This window comes from Trachypithecus francoisi, unplaced genomic scaffold (assembly GCF_009764315.1).
Source record: "Trachypithecus francoisi isolate TF-2019V2 unplaced genomic scaffold, Tfra_2.0 Lachesis_group0, whole genome shotgun sequence".
Lineage (NCBI taxonomy): Eukaryota > Metazoa > Chordata > Mammalia > Primates > Cercopithecidae > Trachypithecus > Trachypithecus francoisi.
Genome location: NW_022681453.1, coordinates 164,407,253 through 164,421,096, shown reverse-complemented (window position 1 = coordinate 164,421,096; position 13,844 = coordinate 164,407,253). Strand labels below are relative to the sequence as shown.

Sequence of the window (13,844 nt, the reverse complement as noted above, 5' to 3'; positions counted from 1 at the left end):
ATAAAAAAATCTCTGTAACTAATAAGTTATTATACCATTGTTGTAGATACAAGGTTCATATGCAAACATCAATTTATTTCTCATGTATCAGTGAAGAACAGTGGACTTTTAAATTTAAAACATAATACTATTGGCTGGGCGCAGTAGCTCACGCCTGTAATCCCAGCCCTTTGGGAGCCTGAGGCAGGTGGATCACAAGGTCAGGAGATCAAGACCATCCTGCCTTACACGGTGAAACCCCATCTCTATGAAAAATACAAAACATTAACCAGGTGTGATGGTGGACATCTGTAGTCCCAGCTACTCAGGAGGGCTGAGGCAGGAGAATGGCGTGAACCTGGGAGGCGGAGCTTGCAGTGAGCCAAGATCACGCCACTGCACTCCAGCCTGGGCGACAGAGCGAGACTCCGTCTCACAAGTAAATAAATAAAATAAAACAATAATATTATTTATATTTGTACCCTACATATGAAATATTTAGGTATAAATCTTTTAAAAATGTGTAAGGCCTGCATGAAAAAAACTACAAAACTCTGTTGAAAGAAATCAAAGCAGCACTAAATAAATGCAGAGACTCAATATTGTCAAGACGTCAGTTCTTGCCAACAACTTGATCTATAGATTCAACACAATCTCAACTGAAATCCCAACAAGTTATTTTGTAGGTATCAACAAACTGGTTCTAAACTGTATATGGAGTAGTGGCTTATGCCTGTAAGCTCAGCACTTTAAGAGGCAAGGCAGGAAGATCACGTGAGGCCAGGAATTTGAGACCACCAGCGTGGGCAAAATAGAGAGACCGCATTCTTTACAAAATTAAAAAAAAAATTTAAGTTAGCTGCGCAAGGCAATGTGTACCTGCACTCCTGGCTACTCAGCAGACGGAAGTGGGAGGATCACTTGGTCCCAGGAGTTCAAGGTTATAGTGAGCTATGATCATGCCACTGCATTCCAGCTTGGGTGACAGAGCAAGACCTGTCTCTAAAGAAATACATAAAAATAAATTGCATATGGAGAGGTAAAAAGACCAAGAATGGCCAAGACAATATCAAAGAAGAATGAAGTCAGAACACACACTACCAACTTCAAGACATTATAAAACTGTAGTAATCCAGACAATATGATATTTTACCTATTGGCCAAAGAACAGACAAATAGATGGAACAGAATAGAGAATCCAGAAATAGACCCACATAAATACAGTCAACTGGTCTTATTTATTTATGTGTGTATTTATGTATTTATTTATTTATTTATTTTACAGATGAGGTCTCACTATGTTGCCTAGGCTGACTCACATTCCTAGGCTGAAGCAATTCTTCCACCTCAGCCTCCTAAAGAAAACTATGGAACTCTACTGAGCAGCTGGGACTACAAGTGTGCACCACTGCACACCAGGCTGTAGTTAACTCATCTCTGACAAAGGAGCAAAGGCAATGTGATGGAGCAAAGACAGTCTTTTCAACAAATGGTGCTGGAACAAATGGACACCCACACGTAAAAAATAAATCTAGATAAAGATCTTATAACCTTTACAAGAAGTAACTCAAACAGATCATAGATCTAAATGTAAAGTACAAAACTATAAAACTCTTAGAAGATAACATGGGAGAATATCTAGATGACCTTGCATTGGGCAAAAAAGAATTGATACACTGGACTTCACTAAATGTAAAACTTTTGCTCTGCCAATGAAACTGTCAAGAAAAGAAGAAGATAAGCTACAGACTGAGAGAAAATATTTGCAAAAGATTTATCAGTTAAAGGAATGTTATCCAAAATATCAAAGAACTCTTAAAACTCAACAATAAGAAAGTAAACAACTTGATTATAAAATAGGCAAAAGGCCAAGCGTGGTGGTTCACGCCTGTAATCCCAGCACTTTGGGAGGCCAAGGCAGGTAGACCACAAGGTCAAGAGGTCGAAACCATCCTGGCCAACATGGTGAAACCTCGTCTCTACCAAACATACAAAACATGAGCTGGGTGTGGTGGCTCGTGCCTGTAGTCCCACCTACTCGGGAGGCTGAGGCAGGAGAATCACGTGAACCCGGGAGACGGAGGTTGCAGTGAGCCGAGATTGCACCACTGCACTCCAGCCTGGGTGACAGAGTTGGACTCAAAAAAAAAAATTAATTAATTAAATTAAATAGGCAAAAGATCTGTACAGACATCTCACCAAGGAAGATATACAAATGGCAATAAACTTATGAAAAGACGCTCAGCATCATATGTCCTTAGGGAATTGCAAATTTTAAAAATCAGATACCACTATGCACCTATTAGAATAGCCAAAATCCAAAACACTGACAAGACTAAATGCTTAGTTTGGTAGAAGGAAAAAACAAAACAATTTTTTTTTTTTTTTTGAGATGAAGTCTCGCTCTTGTCCCCAAGGCTGGAGTACAATGGTGCGATCTCAGCTCACTGCAACCTCCGTCTCCCGGGTTCAAGCGATTCTCCTGCCTCAGCCTCCCGAGTAGCTGGGATTACAGGCACCTGCCACCACGCCCGGCTAATTTTTGTATTTTTAGTAGAGACGGGGTTTCTCTATGTTGGTCAGACCTGTCTCGAACTCTTGACCTCAGGTGATCCGCCTGCCTTGGCCTCCCAAAATTGCTGGGATTACAGGTGTGAACCACCGCTCCTGGCCCAAAACAATTTTTAAAAAGACTAAATGCTGTTGAGAATGTAGAGCAACAGGAAGTCTGGTTCATCGCTGATGGGAACACAAAATGATACAGCCACTTTGGGAGGCAGCTTGGCATTTTCTTATAAAATGAAACATACTCTTATCATATGATTCAGCAATCGTATTCTTCGTATTTACCCAAAGGAGTAGAAAACTTATGTCTCCACAAAAAACTGCACAGGAGTGTTTATAGCAGTTTTTTTCATAGTTACCAAAACTTGGAAACAATCAAGATATTCTTCAGTAGGTGAATGGATTTATAAAGTGTGGTACATCCAGACAATGGAATATTATTCAGTGCTAAAAAGAAATGAACTATCAAGCCATGAAAAGATACCGAGGAACCTTAGATGTACATCACTAAAGGAAATAAACCAATCTGAAAAGGCTACATACTGTATGATTCCAATATGTAACATTTCCAGTGGTGGAAAAAGTAAAATTGCAGAGATAGTAAAATGATCAGTGGTTGCCAAGGGTTAAGGGAGAAATAAGTGAATCCTAATGTAAACTATGGACTTAACGTTATAACAATGTGTCAATGTAGGTTCACTGATTATAACAAACACACCATTCTAGTCTGGGATACTGATAATAGGGAAGGCTATGCACGTATTAGGACAGGGAGTATATGTAAACTTTCTGCTCAATTTTACTGTGAGCCTAAAACTTCTCTTTAAAAACAGCATTTTAAAACTAAAAACTAAAAACAAGTAACTGAAAACTGGAGTGGTGAAGTGGTACTGGAACATGTCCCAATCTTGATACCCAAGGGGTTTAGATTTTAATGACCATGAAGGTCAGAAAGACAACATGTGGAGGTTGGAGTGAGATCTGTGCATACAGCTAGAAACCTTAAGGAATGATTCCTTTATTGAAAGGATGGACAAAAACAAACAAATATCTCCCTGCCTGCCTGCCTGTCAAAGTAACTATCTGATATGGAAACTTGTATATCTCATCTTGGGCTGTAAGCAGGGGAAAAAAACTACTCCTTGAAAGTCATAACCAACATAATAAAAGGTCTTCCTTATGTTGGTTCATGATTCAAAAACTCACAACATACACGACACAGGTAACTCTATGCCAAGAAATGAGCACAAAGTGATTTTGAGATGTTAACAGTCCTAAGATGCCTGGAAAAGCCTATGCACATACTCTCTTCTTGAAGATTGAGTGTCCTGGGTTGAAGAACAAGGTAAACAAGAGCTCACGATTCAAAATTACAAAACACACAAGGAAGCAAATATCATGCAAGAAAGTTAAAGAATACAGCAAAATCAGGCCCCCAACAGCTTCAGATGGAAGGATTACTAGTGCAAATTGTCAAATAAGTACACTGAAGATGATTAAAGAAGTACCCAGAGGACTCTAAAACTGGTAAAAAAAAAAAAAAGAGATATTGTTGGCTGGGAGTGGTAGCTCACGCCTATAATCCCAGCACTTTGGAAGGCCAAGGTAGGAGGATCACTTGAGCCCAGGAGTTGGAGGCCAGCATGGGCAACATGGCAAAAAGTCCCAGCTACTTGGGAGGCTAAGGTAGGGCGATTGCTTGAGCTCAGAGGCAGAGGCAGCAGTGAGCTGAGATCGCACCACTATACCCTAGCCTGGGTAATAGAGACTCTGTGTCAAAAAAAAAAAAAAAGATATTGTCAAATAAAACCAAACGGAGAGATTTTGTGGCATGGGAGTTAGAATTGTTAAAAAATTTGTTTATAATGTACCACAGAGATGACAAAAGGGAAAAAAAGAAGATGAGACATGGAAGATATTCACAATGTTCCATGATATTTCTAATTGGAATTTCAGAAGGGGAAAATACAGGCTGTGTGCAAAGGCTCATACCTGTAATCCCAACACTTTGGAGGTCAAGATGAGAGAATCGCTTGAGGCCAGGAGTTCAAGATCAGCCTGAGCAATATAATCTCTACAAAAAGTAAAAAAGTATTAGCTGGGCATGGTGGTGTGCACCTGTGGTCCCAGGATCTCAAGAGGCTGAGGTGGTAGGATTTTCAGCCCAGGAGTTCAAGGCTGCAGTGGGCTATGGTTGTGCCACTGTACTCCAGCTTGGGTGACACAGCAAGACCTTGACTTAAAAAAAAAAAAAAAAAAGAGAAAGAGGGAGAAAACACATAAAATGACACGTGACACATGTTTGAAGGTAAAATAGGTGAGAATTTTACCAATAAAATACAGAAATCCATAGATTCAGGACAACCAAAAAGAAATCTACACACAACATAAAGAAACCAGAACACCAAATACTTTAAGAAGAAAAAAATCTGGCCGGGCACGGTGGCTCAAGCCTGTAATCCCAGCACTTTGGGAGGCTGAGACGGGCGGATCACTAGGTCAGGAGATCGAGACCATCCTGGCTAACCCGGTGAAACCCCGCCTCTACTAAAAAAATACAAAAAACTAGCCAGGCGTGGTGGCGGGCGCCTGTACTCCCAGCTACTCGGGAGGCTGAGGCAGGAGAATGGCGTGAACCCGGGAGGCGGAGCTTGCAGTGAGCTGAGATCCGGCCACTGCACTCCACTCTGGGCGACAGAGCAGACTCTGTCTCAAAAAAAAAAAAAAAAAACTTAGACGCAACCAGAGGAAAAAGAGATTACCTTTAAAGACATGGTGACTTGAAAACAGCAGACTTTTCAAGGGTAACAGTAGAAGTAAGAAAACAAAATCTTCAATGTGCTACGAAAAAATAACTGTGAACCAATGGCCTTGTTCACACATAAACCTCCTACAAATAATAGTAGAGGAAAAACTCACTCACTCAAAAATGAGTAAATAAAAAGCTCAAGATCTTTTGAAAGATACCACAACAAAGGTTATACTCCAGAAAATTGCCACAATGCAAATAAAAGTGTGACAAAACATTCAGCCATGAGTGAAAAAAAAATGCTTATATTAAATAAAAGCACAAAAGAGACCAAGACGAGAGAATTAAAAGACGAAAGGGAACAAGGGTTCTGAGAAGGGGAGGAAAGGAGGGGAAGAGGAGAAGGTGAGGAGGGGAAGAGGGAAGAAGGGAGTGGGGAATAGAAAGCGGGGGGACAGATGAAATATTATCTGGCAGAGCTTAGGAAAAAAACAGAAAAAAAATTAAAACATCAAGAAATTAGGGCAAAGACAGAAGCAGCAAAAGCAATCAGACGATGCTGTAAATAAATAAGCAACATGAATGGAAATACAGAATTGAAAAGGAGTCCACAGGAAATGATAGACAGGGAGAACAGGTGAACGAGATCCATCTATGCATGATTGGAAAATACATAAAAGAAAAAAAAAATAATGTGTGGTGGACACACCCCAAGGTGACTCCTTGTATAATCCTCTTTTCTTGAGTGCAGGTGGAAATTGTGCTCTGTTTCTAGCCAATAGAATTTGACAAAGGTGAAGGGCTTTCACATATGTAGTTAAAATCCCCAGCCAGTTAATCTAGTTAATCAAAAGAGATGATCCTGGTGGGTCTGACTTAATCAGGTCTTTAAAAAAAGAACTGGGGTGCTGCAAGATTTCAGACACACTCTCTCCCCCGCTGACCTTGAAGAGGCAAGCCACTACAACTGCAAGGAAATTCATTCTTTCAACAATCAGTTGAATTTGGAAGAAAACTCAGCCTCAGATGAGACCATGAGGCCAGCTGACAACTTCACTGCAGCCTTGTGAGATGCTGACCAGAGGATCCAGTAAAACTATGCGCAGACTCCTGACACATAGAGACTTTGAGATAATAAATGGGTCTTGTTTTAAGCTGCTAAATAGGTCGTAGGGTAAATTCTTATACAACAATAGACAAAATACAACAAAATGGAGCAAACAAAATATTTAAAGATGTAATTGAAGAAAACTCACCAGAAATAAAAGCATATTTCAATTTACAAACTGAAACGAGAGAGCAAAACTCAAGAAAGAAAGGAACAGAATGTCAACATCAGCAGATGGCCTAGTAAAATTCTTGATCTTCAAAGATAAAGTAAGAATCATTTGGGAAGCTAAATAAAAAGATCAAGGGCATTTATTAGGGGCAAAAAATCAGGCTGTCCTCAGACTTTACTACAGTAACACCAATGCCAGTAAAAGCCTATAGAATCCTTCTGAAAAGTAAAATATAAGCCGGAAATTATATATTATGCCAACCTATGGTTGAAGTAAACAAAAAAAGCCAGATAATAGGTATGAAAATGTAAGAACTCAGGGAATATTATTCTCATTGGCCTCATCAGCCTTCTTTGAAAAAATGCATAGAGGGTAATCTTCGGCTAACTAAGAGGTGAATGGAAAAACTGGCAAGAGCCTTGAATATAAAATAAACATGAGGATTATGTTTATAGAACACAGTGCAAATGTTATTAACTCTGGCAGTGTAGAGATTGTAAAACTAACAAAAGGTGGTAAGAGTGAGGAAAAGAGTAATGGCATGCTCAAGAAAGCAAAAGGGAGGAAATAAAAATAAGAGTGGAAATTAAATTAGAAAACAGAAAATGAGAGAATGAATAAGTATGTCCAAGGAGTTGTTGTTTAGAGAAAAAAAAAGGTAAAGACAAATGATCAGCTAACTGAATTAAGAAAAAAAGAGAAACAAATATACAAAATAAATAATAAAAAGAAATCTATAAATGCAGAAGAAATTTTAAAAATAAAGAATAATCACCTCATTCAATCCTATATTGATAAGCTTGAAAATTTAGATGGGTAATTTCCTAGGAAAAATATATATATTTGTTTTTTCTTTTCTTTTTCTGGAGGCAGTCTCACTCCATCACCCAGGCTGGAGTACAGTGGTGCAATCTCAGCTCATTGCAACCTCTGCCTCCTGGGTTCAAGCAATTCTTGTGCCTCAGCCTCCAAAGTAGCTGGGATTGAAAAATATATTTTTATCAAAACTTCAGATAAAAGACAAAACTAAACCTTGCCAACAATCATAGAAGAAATAGTTATCAAACAATCATTCCCTCCCATTCTCCACCCTCAAAACAGGCCCAAATAGTTTTTAGAAGAATTCTTTCTAATCATAAAGGAAACAATAATCCTAATGCTACTCAATGTGTGCGAGAATATAGTAAAAGAAGGCATTTTTTCTTATGAAGTGATACAAATCCGATAATAAAACTGACAAAGGCAAGAGTCAGCTTTCCTAAAAGCCCTGCCCAGTGACTCCTATTTAAATTGCTTTGGCCCACGTGTGGACACGTGACCACTCCTAGCTATAAGGAAGGCTGGGCAATGTAAACCACATTATCACCCTGAATAAAATCAGGATTTTTCCAGGTAAAATACAGGTGGCCCAGTTAAATTTAACTTTCAGATAAATAAGTATGTTGGAACATACTTATACTACAAAAAATTATGCACAAATTCACCTGGGAGTCTGGTGTCCTTTTTTTTTTTTTTTTTTCTAAATCTGACAACATTACCCATGAGGCATCAAGCAACCACAATGCTGACTTTTATAGTCATCACTTCTTTGTCTTTTAAAATAGCTTTATCACCCAGTGTGCATCCCTAGACACGGTAGTTTAGTCTTGCCCATTAAAAAATACTATATCTTTTAAATCCCTTTTAATCTAAAGTTTCCTCTTCCACCCCTTCTAGTTCCTTAAAACTACTATAATAAACTAGATGGCTTCAAAAGAATGAAGTCCAGGGACTACTTGTCCTACCAACATCGAGACTTATTTTAAAAATAGAGAAATTAAGATAGTGTGGGATTGGTGTTAGGATAGGAAAAGAACAGAGTACAGAAATACATCATAAATGTGTGAGCATGACATTCCACAGAGGGCAAATTATGTATCACTGGGATGAGAATGAACTATATTATGAATGGTGCTTGGACAACTGGATGTTATGGTAAATTGACTATAAAAAAGGCCAGCAACTGCTCCCCTCTCTGTATCCATGTTCTATTATCATGTAACTTTAATGCCTTTAACTCAGAGTCTGAGCCCAGTCACATAACTTGCTTTGGCTAATGAGATGTTAGCAAACACTGCACATAGAGGCTTGCACAATGAGGCTTATTCCCTTTTGCAACCTGCTGCCCTCAAATGAAGAAGTCCAGCTAGTCTGCTGAGTGGTGAGAGCTTTGTGGCTCACTGCCAATACGCCTGTACCCCAGTGGACAACCAGCTAACCTCCAGGGGCTGAGTGACTCAGCTCACTGGCAACTGACCACCAGACACACAAGTGAGCCCAGTAGAGCCCAGTCTCATAGGAATATATGTTAAATAAATGGTGGTTCTTTTAACCCACTAAGTTTTGGGGTGGTTAATCACACAGCAAATCTAATTGACATATATTATATGGATTCCTACTTCTCAACATACAAAAATCAATTCCAGGTAGAGCCTTAAATATAAAAAATAAAACTTTTACACTTTTTTTTTTTTTTTTTGAGACGGAGTCTTGCTCTGTCGCCGGGGCTGGAGTGCAGTGGCCGGATCTCAGCTCACTGCAAGCTCCGCCTCCCGGGTTCACGCCATTCTCCTGCCTCAGCCTCCCGAGTAGCTGGGACTACAGACGCCCGCCACCTCGCCCGGCTAGTTTTTTGTATTTTTTTAGTAGAGACGGGGTTTCACAGTGTTCGCCAGGATGGTCTCGATCTCCTGACCTCGTGATCCGCCCGTCTCGGCCTCCCAAAGTGCTGGGATTACAGGCTTGAGCCACCGCGCCTGGCCAACTTTTACACTTTTTGATATCCAAAAAAATCCTCATAACCTCAGGTTAGAAAAGTTTTCTTTAGCAAGTTAAAAAAAGGAAAAAGAATTGTCAAATGTGACTACAAAAAACCCTTTATACCTCTACAATCACTATTAACAAAGTTAAAAGACAAATAATTAGCGTTCAGAATACATAAAGGGCATCTACAAATCAAAAAGCAAAAAATAATCAAATAAGGAGATGGGCAACAGATGTAAACAGGTAATTCACAGAAAAAGAAACACGCATGGCCAATATATATATACAAATATAACTTAACCTTATTAGTAGTCAGCGAAATGGAACTGAGAAGCCATTTCACATCTAAAAATGTTTAAAGCTCCACAATTGAGACTATGGAGAAAGGGTAGCTCTCATACACAGATCTTGGGAGTATAAATGGGTACAATACTTTGGAGATCAAATGATGATGACCTCCACCTTGATATATATGTAGAAACTCTCACACATGTGCACAAGAAGGAAACATGCAAGAATTTCAGAGCACACTGTTTTTACACCAAAAAAAATAAAAATGACCCAAATATCCATCATCTAAAGAATGGATAATGTGGGAATTATAAACACCAAATTCAAGATAACGGTTACCGGCCGGGCGCGGTGGCTCAAGCCTGTAATCCCAGCACTTTGGGAGGCCGAGACGGGCGGATCACGAGGTCAGGAGATCGAGACCATCCTGGCTAAAACGGTGAAACCCCGTCTCTACTAAAAAATACAAAAAACTAGCCGGGCGAGGTGGCGGGCGCCTGTAGTCCCAGCTACTCGGGAGGCTGAGGCAGGAGAATGGCGTGAACTCGGGAGGCGGAGCTTGCAGTGAGCTGAGATCCGGCCACTGCACTCCAGCCCCGGCGACAGAGTGAGACTCTGTCTCAAAAAAAAAAAAAAAAAGATAACGGTTACCTCTGCAGGACAGGAAAGGAGGTGTAATGGGGAAAGGACACCCAGGGGCTTCATTATATTTGTGATGTATTTCTTAAGCCAGGGGCTGGGTATATGGGTGTGTATTAATCTCTGATCCTATTCATGTGTCTGAAAGATGTCATACATGTTAAATGTATTGTTTTAAAGTGAAAACAATAAATCACAGCTAAGCTCCAAAGAAGAACTCAAAGGTTATGATGCAAAAAGAAGTTTAAGGGCTTAAGTTCATCATGAAGATGTCCCCATTTCAACCCCCAAACCCTGGGAATCACTCAGAGATTCTTCCCTAGAGATAAGTCTTTGTTTTGCTGACATGGAGAATAGATTAAACTCAAAACAAAGCAATAAAGTACAAATTAAAAAGTTAAAGGAAAGGGCTGTAATGAATGCTAACGGTAGAGGAAGCAAGTGAAAACAGACAATATTTCAACACTAGTACCATATTTCATGGGTGATAGCTGCCCCCCTACCCTGTGGGACACTCCCCCGAGTGTGGAGTTTCATCATACGGAGAAATACTATGATTTCTTTTCTTTTCTTTCTTTCTTTTTTTTTTTTGAGACGGAGTCTCGCTCTGTCACCAGGCTGGAGTGCAGTAGCACAATCTCGGCTCACTGCAACCTCCAACTCTTGGGTTCAAGCGATTCTCCTGCCTCAGCCTCCCCAGTAGCTAGGATTACAGGCGCGCATCACCATACCCAGCTAATCTTTGTATTTTTAATAGAAACAGGGTTTCACCATGTTGGCCAGGATGGTGTCAATCTCCTGACCTCATGATCCGCCCACCTCGGCCTCCCAGTGTTGAGATTACAGGCGTGAGCCATCACACTGGCCTATATTATGATTTCTAAGCCATTTGAGATAAATCTCTTACACCCTCATAGCACAACATACAGTTGTCACTATTTTCTGGTGCATTTTACACAAGTAAACGTCCTCGTCAGTGATGTAATGACTGCTGCTGTCAAACTATCTCAAATGCTCTTAAAAAACAACAACAACAACAAAAAAACAACAAAAAAAACAAATCCATAATGGATGAACACAAAGCTAAAACAAGGGAACAACATTCCTTCTGTTTTCTTCCCATGGCACTCCCTGCTCCAGTCCCGGGTCTCCCTGGCATCAAAATGTAGAGTAAAGACACAGGGCTTGCCACCCCAAGCCAAAGGCAGGAATCCAAGCTTTCTCTAGGTCACAGGGTACCTGGGGAAAACTCTCAGTGTCTGTCAACCGACATCAGGCACTGGGAGTTTCATTATCAAGCTTTTTTATTAGTGAGTTATTATTGATATCAATCCTCAGCTCAATAATAAAGTTGCTTTTCACTGGGTTTGTTTCAAGCCTATTGCTGAGCTTCGGTACTTTGAAGTCCACAAATTTAATAAGAAGCAAAGAAAATCAATTTAACCCACTTTATTCAAAGAACCTTTTCATTACATTATTTTACTTCCTATGGTGACATATTTCCTACAGCACATTTCCTGCTGTACAGTTTTCGCATTGCTATAAAAAATAGTGTTGTATATAGATTCCTTTTTTTTGTTGTTTCTGCCTTTTTTGTTTTTAAGATATTCAGTTTCAGTTTCATCATCTTTATGTCAGGCAATTTCATTTTTAGCTTCTATAATGTATCACAAATGACCTTGATTAATTTCCTCATTTGATAAGTAAACATTTCACATTTTGATAACACATTTGTGAGAATATTTAATCACAAGTTCAGCTAGTGTTATGCCTTAAAATAATCACAAGGATTTTTAGTGTCCTTGTTAGTGTATTGAAATTAAAATGCACTATCCCAATTTGGGGACTTTAAGAGTTACTGCCTGTAGAAGCTGCAGTCTTTAGAGAATTAATTTTCTCCAGGCACTATATTTGCAACTCTTACTAAATTACCTGGTTGCCTGGATATCTCCTTGGCCCAGATAGAAGAAAACCAACAATTTGCTCTTTTTCATAATCTTAAATCCAGAACCCACAAATAGAGTAATTGGTATGCAGCTTCTTTGATGACTAGCTCTGCTCTTTGGAGAGCATGTTATGAATATTTTAGCCTTTTCTTTTAAACAGGTTAGATTTATTCCTCCTCTGACTTCCTCCCACCAATCAGTAAATAAGCAAAAGCAAATAAAATTTCAGTAAAATATCCAACAAATAAAATGTTACACCTACTGCCAATAAAAGTAATAAAGAAAGTGGATAGTGTTTACAGAGTATGCACAGAGGGCCTCTGAGAAATTGCAGAAGAATCCTGGGATTCTGTCAGGGGTATCCAATCTTTTGGATTCCCTGGGCCACACTGGAAGAAGAATAATTGTCTTGGGCCACACATAAAATACACTAACACGAATGATAGCTGATGAGTAAAAAAAAAAAGGGTCGTTGCATACATCTCATAATGTTTTAAGACAGTTTATGAATTTGTGTTGGGCCGCATTCAAAGCTGTCCTGGGCCAAGGGTTGGACAAGCTGGCTGTAATTACAACTGGATTTCAAAGGAGTTGCTCCTTGGCCCCGTTAATCCAAGGAGCCAGAACTCAAATCACTTCCTTCTGCTGAGTCATCAAGTCCAAGTTAACAATTGAACACTGCATCCTGAACTGAAAGGTGTAAAGGTGAAAGCAAGTTTAAACAATCCCAATGATTTTTCTCTTTGTTAAATGGCAGAATCCAGCCAGTTGAGTATTTATCCTTTTGCAAAACCAGTTAACTGGATTCCAGGTATTTGTTCCAATTCAGAGTTGTTTTCATTGCACTTCATACTGAGTGGTTCTGTCAGTGCTTCTTTTGACACAGAAGTAGGGCCAGTGAACTGACTATCTATCTGCCATCGATACAGCTTGTTCTGCCAATGTCAAATCAGCCTTGAATCTGTCAATCCAAATTAATCAACAGTATTACTTTGGTGACAGGCAATTATATGTTTAATTAGTAAGTCATGCTTCTGGCACGAATACAGAGCCAGGGTTCTCAACTCTGGGCTGCAAAGCAAAATCAGGTAGCAGCTTTTAAAAAATACAGGTGCCTAACTTGTCCTAAGATGCTGATTCAGGAGATCTGGGGTAGGGCCCAAGTAACTATTTGGAAAAAGCTTTCCAAGTGACTCTGATGCAACAGGGGCAGAGACTGTCACAGAAGGTACTGATATAAATAATACATGATGGAAGGGGGTGGGGTCTGTAGTTCTCCAACAAGGACATTGTGTCAAGGACTATTCAAAGTGCAAAGATGATTTCACATCTTTCTTTTTTTTTCTTTTTGACACAGGATCTTGCTCTGTCACTCAGGCTGGAGTACAGTTGTGCAATCTTGGTTTACTGCAACCTCTACCTCCCTGGCTCAAGTGATCCTCCCACCTCAGCCTCCCGAACAGCTGGGATTACAGGCATGTGCCACCACACCCGGATAATTTTTGTATTTTAGTAAAGATGGGGTTTTACCATGTTGGCCAGGCTGGCCTCAAACTCCTGATCTCAAATGATCTGCCCATCTTGGCCTCCCAA

General features: G+C 39.7%; 1 protein-coding gene across 5 annotated transcripts in view; it reads right to left on the bottom strand.

The window, feature by feature from the left end:
• The window catches only part of BTD (biotinidase), a 116,394-nt gene that overhangs the window by 98,796 nt on the left and 3,754 nt on the right, over positions 1-13,844 (bottom strand). The window contains exon 2 of one of the 5 annotated variants that reach the window (XM_033212721.1): positions 859-981. The exons of the other annotated variants lie outside the window; for them this stretch is intronic. The gene's annotated coding sequence lies outside the window, so the exon portion shown is untranslated. The remainder of the gene's footprint in view (positions 1-858; positions 982-13,844) is intronic. 5 annotated transcript variants of the gene reach the window in all.